Genomic DNA, 9754 nt, shown 5'->3' with positions numbered 1-9754 from the left:
GTGTCCTAAGCCCCCTCCTTTACTCTCTGTATACCCATGACTGTGTCACCACCCACAGATCGAAACTGATAATTAAATTTGCCAATGACACTACATTGATTGGCCTTATCTCAAACAATAACGAGGTGGCATACAGGGAAGAAGTCATCTCTCTGACACAGTGGTGTCAAGAAAACAACCTCTCCCTCAATGTCACAAAAACAAAGGAGCTGGTTGTGGACTACAGGAGGAATGGAGACAGGCTAACCCCTATTGGCATCAATGGATCTGGGGTTGAGAGGGTAAACAGCTTTAAGTTCCTCGGCATACACATCATCAAGGACCTCACGTGGCCTGTACATACCAGCTGTGTAGTGAAAAAGCACAACAGCACCTCTTTCACCTCAGATGGTTGAAGAAGTTTGGTATGGGTCCCCAGATTCTAAGAACTTTCTACAGGGGCACAACTGAGAGCATCCTGACTGGCTGCATCACTTCCTGGTATGGGAACTGTACTTCCCTCAATCACAGGACCCTGCAGAGAGTGGTGAGAACAGCCCAGCGCATCTACAGATCTGCACTTCCCACTAATCCGGACATTTAGAAAGACAGGTGTGTGAAAAGGGCTCTAAGAATCATTGGGGACCCGAGTCACCCCAACCACAAACTGTTCCAGCTGCTACCATCTGGGAAATTGTACCGCAGCATAAAAGCCAGGACCAACAGGTTTCAGGACAGCTTCTTCCACCAGGCCATCAGACTGATTAATTCATGCTGACGCAACTGTATTTTTATGTTATCTTGTTGTACATGCTACTTATTATAAATTACTATGATTGTACATTGCACATTTAGACAGAGACATAACGTAAAGATTTTTACTCCTCGTGTATATGAAGGATGTAGGTAACAAAGTCAATTCAATTCAATTCAATATGGCAACTTTATGTTGTCTTTGTTTAGTACAGGCCCCTTAATTGTTTAACCTACTCTAAAATCAATTTAGCCCTTTTGTTAAATTAGGTAATTTGCAGAAGAAAATTGGTCTATTTCTGTCTGTGGAATGAAGTTACTAAAACCATTTAAAGACTTTTTAAAAACATTTCAATTGTTCATTTGAACCATGCTTATGGAGTGTTAAATCTTAGTAATAATATTCTGTTACCAATGCACGTCACTTGTTGTTCATTGCTCTGGAGCTAGGTTTGGTTTCCAGTCCTGTTGAAGAAACAGGTGAGTCTGGGGTCTTGAGATACGTGGGCAAATAGCAAACCTTGGGAGCAGCTGAGAGCGAGGTCAGAGACCCCAGACCCAGGAGTGGGTCAATGGGTCAGGTGATTCGACCCATTGAATTTGAGCAACTTGCACTTTCTGCAATATCACATTTTAGATCAGACCTTGCTTATTTTTTTATTGATCTAGATTGTGCTGTGACGGAGTATGGTTTATGATACAAAATTTATCACATAGAGCAAACACCGTGGCACTAATTGATTGACGTTTGTGTCATTTGCTCCTTGGAGTAAAACTTTGGAAAATGATCTGGATGGAAACTTGCTGGATTCAAACCCCTAATGACTTTATGAATCAAGCTGTTTGTACTTCACTGATCAGTGACTATCTCCAGAAATAGGCAAACTCTACCTCATCATTGATTATATCTTTTATTGAGAACAGAAAGATTACACTGTAAATTACGCTGACACCAGTAGTTATATTGTATATATAAGTTTTTCAAAAGATATGTAATAAAATACTACATCCACACATACGTCAGTGTCAAAACAAGCTAGAAATCTGAAAATTTGCATATGAGTTTGGTTTAGCACTCTTTGTGTTACTAAAACTCCAATCACAGGAGGCCCTCCACAGTCCAAAGAGGGACTGATTTTTATTTTCCCTCACTGAAGATTGATTTGATCTTTTTGCAGATCTATTTTTGAGGTACGCCATATCCTCGTTATATGCGTCTTCAGACAATGCAGATTCACAGTTATGCGAGGAACCTATTTCTACCAACGTCTCGTTATATACGTTCAAAACTCACAGTTATGCGAGGAGCACTGCTTCTCGCCAATACAAGTCAGGTGCGCGCACCTCACAATCTCACTCCCGCCAGTCTCGCATTGGTTTTGGCAAGGTGTGGATGCGCAATCTTGCGCTCTTAAACTTTTGGTTTTACATACGGTGTAGTGATTTTGTGTTTGAAATATTTAACTATGCCTCCTAAGCATCCAATATCATGCCCTGGGCCATCAGCCGAGAGGCAGAGAACCACTTTAACACCTAGGGAAAAAATTTGGAAATTATAAACAGCGCGGCATCAGCTGAAGGTAACACAGCTCTGGGACGCTACTGCTGGGAACAGAATCTTGCCTTTAAAGTTCTTTGAAGCAACATACATCAAAGTTTCTGGTGAACGCAGCAGGCCAAGCAGCATCTATAGGAAGAGGCGCAGTCGACGTTTCAGGCCGAGACCCTTCGTCAGGACTAACTGAAGGAAGAGTGAGTAAGGGATTTGAAAGCTGGAGGGGGAGGGGGAGATGCAAAATGATAGGAGAAGACAGGAGGGGGAGGGATAGAGCCGAGAGCTGGACAGGTGATTGGCAAAAGGGGATACGAGAGGATCATGGGACAGGAGGTCCGGGAAGAAAGACAGGGGGGGGGGGTGACCCAGTTCTTTTGTTGTTTGACAATGCACCAGCCCATCCCAAACATTTGGACAGCATTCATCCTAACATAACAGTGCGTTTCCTGCCATTGATTCAACCACTCGACCAAGGTGTGATCCACATTCAAGGCGTACGTATTTTTTTTATGGCGAACTATCTCTTAGCTGCTGCAAGCAACAGGCGATTTTGAAAATCCCGGGAGTTTACCAACAGTGAGGGAATGGTGGAAGTCGGAACACTTGACACAAATGGCGATGGACATGGACCCAAGTTTAGAACGGAGTCAGCATTTCAGTCGTTCCTTGCCGTCAATCCTTCTTCCCTACAAGCAAATTTATGCTGAAAAACAAAATGCTGCCAAGCAAACAACCCTCACCACTTTCTTCAAATCAGTGTCATCTCCTGCTGCCGGCAGTTCTAAGAGTTCTGTGAGTCTTCCTTCACCCCTTGCTGTGCTTGATGATCCTGACGACCACAACCATCCACCTTATCCATGTAAAACTGCCCAACACCACAACAACCACTCATCTCCCAGAGCGAACACACCTGCCACTGTTGGTGAGTACTGTACACCCTCGGATGTTAACTATGATTTATTACATTGAATATTACCTTAAATTGATGAAATATAGTACAAATGTTGTCTTGTGGTACTGCTTTTGTGTCGCATTTGTATGAAAATGTGAATAAATTACAGATAAAACATATTTAGGAAGCCCTTTGGAATGCATCCTTATTTTCTCCATTTAAATAATTATTCACATTATGTGTTGACTGCGAGGAACGTATCCCTCGCATATAAAAAGGATAGGGTGTACTAAATATTTAGGGTGCTCTGACCTAAGTAATTTTGGTCTTCCTAAATCACAGAGAAACTGAAAGTTTGTGCACTGTTTCTATGGGAAACTAGCTATGATTTAAATCAGTTAGACAAATGTATCAGAGAGAAAGTACCCCAGTTTAGTGAGATACCAAAGAACTGGCGTAGGTACTATTACAGAGACTGTTTACAGTGAACATATTTTTGGATGCATCTCGTGGAAGGCTAAAACTTTCCTTTTACTCTTTTTCTTGGATTAAGTTTGAAAACAAAACATGATTCAACTTATTTGACATGCGGGAAGACTGCCCTTTCGGCTTTTCAACTCCCTTTAAGTTTTACAAAAATGGAGACTCCAACATGCAACAAAGTTCAAGGAACTGTAAAGGAAAACAGTTTCTAAGAGATTGTAAGCTTATTTCCAGGATAGTATAAAATGGCTCACAAAGCAATCACTGAAGCATTAGATCTAGTGTTATAAAACCTTAAATGCAAAAATAAATTAATGGGAGGAGTTACTTTAGTGCTTGCTGGAGATTTTTGTCAAATGCTACCAGTAATTTCACAAAGTACAAAAGCCAATAAATTGAAAGCCTGTTTTGAAGCATCATATTTTTGGAAAAATGTTAAATGATTACACTTGAAAACCAATATATAACAACTGTGTCACATGTCCAAGCAAGATGGGTATTGGAAACCCTGGGTAATGTAGCCACTTGGGCAAGGATGTCCTTCAAGGCCAAGAAGTCCAGGTGCATGGTGATCAGAAAGGGCAAAGTTACTAGCAAGTTTTAGCCTCCAGGTTCAGGGTGAGGTCATCCCTTCCATCGAAGATAACCCGATAAAATGCTTGGGGAAGTGGTTTAATGTGTCACTGACAGACAAATCCGGACTTCTGGGTAAATTCAAGACCTGGCTGTACCAATACAGCATTCTGCCCAGGCTTCTCTGGCTCTTCACACTTTATGAGTTCCCCATGACTGTCGTAGAGGGCATCGAGAGGAAAACCAACAAGCACCTGCGGAGATGGTTGGGAGTTCCCCAAGCTTCTCTTTAGTGGGCCTTTACATTCGTTCTGGGCAACTGCAGCTTCCCCTGTCATCTGTTGTGGAGGAGTTCAAGGTGGCAAAATGCAGAGCTTTATTAAGCTTGAGAGATTTTAATGATGTCTTGGTAAAGCAAGCAGGCGTTACAACCAGATCTGGGCGTAAGTGGGCAGCCAATGCAGCTGTGGAGGAGGCAGTGTGTTCTCTGAAGCTGCGAGATATCATCGGCAACCCCTGCGTCGAGCAGCAAGACCTCGGCTCAGTTCACTTCCAGAAGTGGGGAAACGCAAGCATAAGAAACAGGCGAGACGTGATACAAGCAGAAGTACGGATCCGTGAGGAAGAGAAGCGGATTTCAAAAGCAGTGGAACAAGGGTCCCAGGGTGCCTGGACAAAATGGGATCTGCCTAAACGCAAGATCTCATGGGCAGAGTTATGGAGACTGGAGCCCTTCCGTATTTCCTTCCTCTTGCGATCTGTGTATGACACCCTTCCTTCACCATTACATCTGTACACATGGGGGATGAGAGAGGACCCGAACTGTAAGCTCTGTGGTCAAAAGGGGACACTGGCTCATATACTGTCCGGGTGTAAAACAGCTCTAACTCAAGGTATAGGTGGTGCCATGATAAGGTGCTTCTGGCTCTTGCTGACACACTAGAGCGGGAGAGATGCAAGAAGAGGACGACTGGCACAGATTTGAGGAAGGCTATCACCATCAAAGAGGGATCTAGGCCTTTCCTAACCAAACAAAACAAAGCCCAATCTGCAGCTAACGGCCAGGTCCTGGGAGATGAGGGTCGATGTGGGAAGGAGGCTGCAGTTCCGGGATATGGTGCATACAACCCTACGCCCAGACATTGTACTGTGGTCAACTGAAGACAGGAAAATAATTCTGGTTGAGCTGACTGTGTCATGGGAGGAAGGATGGGAAGAGGTCCACGAGAGAAAGGCCTTGAAGTACCAGCCCTTAGTGCAGGAGTGTAAAGACAAGGGATAGCAGGCATGGTTGTTCCCTGTGGAGATCGGCTGCAGAGGTTTCCCAGCCAAATCAGCATGGCGATTGTTATCAGATCTGGGCCTGGACGAAAGGAGCAAAAAACAAGCAGCTCGTAGGATGGGGGAAGAGGCAGAACGAGCTTCTTGTTGGATTTGGAGTAGGCGAGAGGAGGAGAGCTGGAAGCCAGGAGCAGATGGGCAGTGATTTGGCCACCACTGCTGGCCCACCAACTGTAGAGTGTTGTGGTTAAGGGTCGAAACGCTCGGTGAAGGTTGGGAACCACCTGATGACATCTGCTCCTGGCTGAAGGCTACGGTTACCTAAAAAGGTAACTGGAGAATGCACCCTAACAGGTATATGTAACAAGCACTTGACAGACAATCCATTTGTGAGGGCTTGCTTTGAATTTACTCTAATTAGGAAATGGGGAAATTAAGAACAAAGACTCAATAGGAATGAAAGCATTGAGCTGAATTGTTACATCATCACAAATTGATTCAAGTTGTATTCCCAAATATCACTCGACACTATTTGAATTACCAATGGTAGTATGAAAGAGCAATTTTAGCACCAACAAATGATGCAGTGCAGCCCATGAATAAACCATTTTTCAAAACATCTCGAACAACCTGTACAACACAAATCTAGTTACAGTGTGACAGACATTGATGAGGCTGTACATTTTCCTGCTGAATTTTTTTCAGCTCTCAGTCACCACCTGCTGTGCAGTCGCATAATCTTGAACTAAAAAAAGTTGTTCTCATCATAATACTCTGGAATTTGAACACACCAATACCAAGCAATGACAATATTATTAGTTCAGAAATTACTGCCACATGTAACTGAAGCAACAATAATGACTGGTAATACTATTGGGGAAAATGTCTTCATCCCTCAGCTGCCAATTATCCCATCTGATCTACCATTTAATTCAAGTTCCCTGTTCAACTTAGTGTTGCTATGAGCATTAACAAGGAGCAAGAACAATATCTAAAAGCTCTTGGCTTTAACTTTGAAACTTATTGCTTTTTCCATGGTCTGCAGTATGCTGGTTGCTCCAGAGTTGGAGATAATAATAACCTATATATTAGATAAATTGTTGAAGTGTATTAGAATAAACTTCAAAAGAAAATATTCTTATATGCTTCAACAAAAGTAAATTTGCACATAATGAATAGGTACAAATTTACTTAACGAGAACTACAATGTTAATATTGTATACATATTTATTTTCAGTTTATATGTTGTTATTGATAGCTTTAGTTAAACTGCACAATTTTATTCCCTTTTCATGTGATAATTATATATTAAAGTTAGCTTTTACTTCATTTATAAGAAGAGTTATAAAAGCTGATTGCAAGGAACTAAATGCGAGTATTCTGATTGCTGGGTATAAAGTTGAGAATAAGACCTGGAAATCATACAGTGTGACAGTTTAGCCTTGTGACATCAATCACTCCCTTCTATCTTAGACAGCTACAATTACATTTGAAATAGATTATTGGTATTAAAATGGCAGAGAGCAATTTTGTGCTCAGCCTTCAAATGATTGCTTTGCTCCCTTTATTTTAAATTGTACTTAATAGCCCTGGTGTCAGACAATCTTCTGATGACTGACCAAGACTCATTCTTCATTCACTCTGTAACGTTCATTGCCAACAGGAGAATTACAGTGAAGTTACATTACAGTGCCACCTTCTAAAGAGTATTTTTGCTGCTTTAACAACAAATGAAATTGTGCTCAAGTACCGACTCAGTGATAAGACCATAAGAGATAGCAGCAGAACTAGGCCATGCAGCCCATCGAGTCTGCTCTAGCATTTCATCATGGCTGATCCATTTTCCCTCTCAACCCCATTCTCCTGCATTTTCACCATAACCCTTGACTTCCTCACTAATCAGGAACCTATTAACCTCCACCTCAAGTACACCCAATGAACTAGCCTCCTCAGCCACATCTAGTTAAAGATATTCCTCCTCATCTCTGTTCTAATTGGATGTCGCTCTACTCTGAGGCTGTGCCCTCTGGTCCTAGACTCCCCCACCACAGGTTACATCCTCTCCACATCCACTCTATCTGTTGCCTTTCAACCATCGATAGGTTTCAATGAGACACCTCCCCTCATTCTATTAAATTCCAATGAGTACAGGTCCAGAACCATCAAACGCTCCTCATACGATAACCCTTTCATTCCCAGAATCATTCTTGTGAACCTCGTCTGAACCCTTTCCAATGCCAGTACATCCTTTCTTACATAAAGAGCCCAAAACCGCTTACAATGCTCCAATGAGGCTTCACCAGTGCCTTATAAGGCCTCAACATTACATCCTTGCCTTTATATTCTAGTCCTCTCAAAATTAATGTTAAGTTTGCATTTGCCTTCTTCACCATCAATTCAGCCTGCAAACTAACCTTTAGGGAGTCCTGCACAAGGACTCCTAAGTCTCTTTGCACCTCAGATTATTTAATTTTCTGCCCGTTTAGAAAATACTTCACTTTTATTCGTTCTACCAAAGTGCATGACCATACACTTCCTGACACTGTATTCCACCTGCCACTTCTTTGCCTATTCTCCTAATCTGTCTAAGTCCTTCTGCAGCCTCCCTGCTTCCTCAACACTACCTGCCTTCCACCTACCTTCATATCATAGGGAATCCTGGCCACAAAGTCATCAATTTTGTCATCCAACTCATTGGCATACAACGTAAAAAGAAGCGGTCCCAACACTGACACCTGCAGAACACCACTAGTACTCGGCAGCCAGTCAGGAAAGGCTTTATCCGTGCTAGTGTCTTTCCTGTAATTCGTGGCCCTTATCTTGTTAAGCAGCCTAATGTGAGGCACCTTGTCAAAAGTCTTCTGAAAATCCAAGTACACAACATCCAGCGATTCTCCTTTGTCTATCCTGCTTGTTCTTACATCAAAGAATTCCAACAGATTTGTCAGGCAAGAACCATCAAACGCTCCTCATACGATAACCCTTTCATTCCCAGAATCATTCTTGTGAACCTCGTCTGAACCCTTAAGCTAAATGCTGACAACGGCCTATTTTGTCGTATTCCTCTGAGCACCCTGAAACCTCATCCTTAATAATCGACTCCAACATCTTCCCCACCACTGAGGTCAGGCTAACTAGCCTATATTTTCCTTTCTTCTGCCTACTTCCCTTCTTGAAGAGTCGAGTGACAGTTTAAACATTCCAGTCCTCTGGAACCATGCCAGGATCTATTGATTCTTGAAAGATCATGACTAATGATCATTCACATAAATCTTTTTTTTTGCTGCAGCAGTACAGTGCAATACATAAAATTACTACAGTACTGTGTGAAAGTCTTGGGCGCCCTAGCTATATATATTGTATATGCCTAAGACTTTTGCACAGTACTGTGTGTCTTGTGGTCTTATATTGTATAATTCACGTTTAGAAACATAACCCTTGTTTTCAATTTCCTTCTTTTCCTTGCAATCCTCCAACCTTGTAATAACATGCAGCCCTTTAAGCTTCTAAGATAGCTGGGTACCTTCAACTTTGGACCCTTGAATCACTCCACCATTAATGGTTGTCAGTTACTGAGGCCTTGAGTCCCAGAATTTTCTCCCAAAACATTATCATCTTTCCTTCCATTATCTGCCGTCCTTTTACAATAGACAACATAAACCACATTGACCAAGTTTTGGCTATTCACCTCAATATTTCTGCATGTAGTTTATATTTTTGAATAAACTAATGGGATCCTGGGATATCTTGGGATCTTGGCATCTTGGGATATCATGTTATGTTAAATAATATTTCAAATGCTTAAAGATGGAAAAAATAGGACATCACACATCAAAGTTGCTGGTGATCACAGCAGGCCAGGCAGCATCTCTAGGAAGAGGTACAGTCGACATTTTGGGCCGAGACCCTTCCTGACAAAATGTCGGCCTGAAACGTCGACTGTACCTCTTCCTAGAGATGCTGCCTGGCCTGCTGCGTTCACCAGCAACTTTGATGTGTGTTGCTTGAATTTCCAGCATCTGCAGAATTCCTGTTGTTTGCGTTTTTGAAAAAATAGGGCAATTCACTCTTAACTACTCTTTTATCGCCTTTGCCTGATTTCCTTTATGAAGTATGTAGTGAATTGTTTTCTTCACACCTGAGAGGAGTGTTAAACTAGTTCAGAATCTATAATGTTTTCGGAGCCATTCGGTTACAAGATAAATAAAGGTAGTTAGAAGAAAAAGAAATCATGCTGG

This window comes from Mobula hypostoma, chromosome X1, assembly GCF_963921235.1.
Source record: "Mobula hypostoma chromosome X1, sMobHyp1.1, whole genome shotgun sequence".
In the NCBI taxonomy this organism is placed as follows: domain Eukaryota; kingdom Metazoa; phylum Chordata; class Chondrichthyes; order Myliobatiformes; family Myliobatidae; genus Mobula; species Mobula hypostoma.
The sequence above is the reverse complement of the archived record's forward strand: the minus strand, read 5'-3'. Positions refer to the sequence as shown.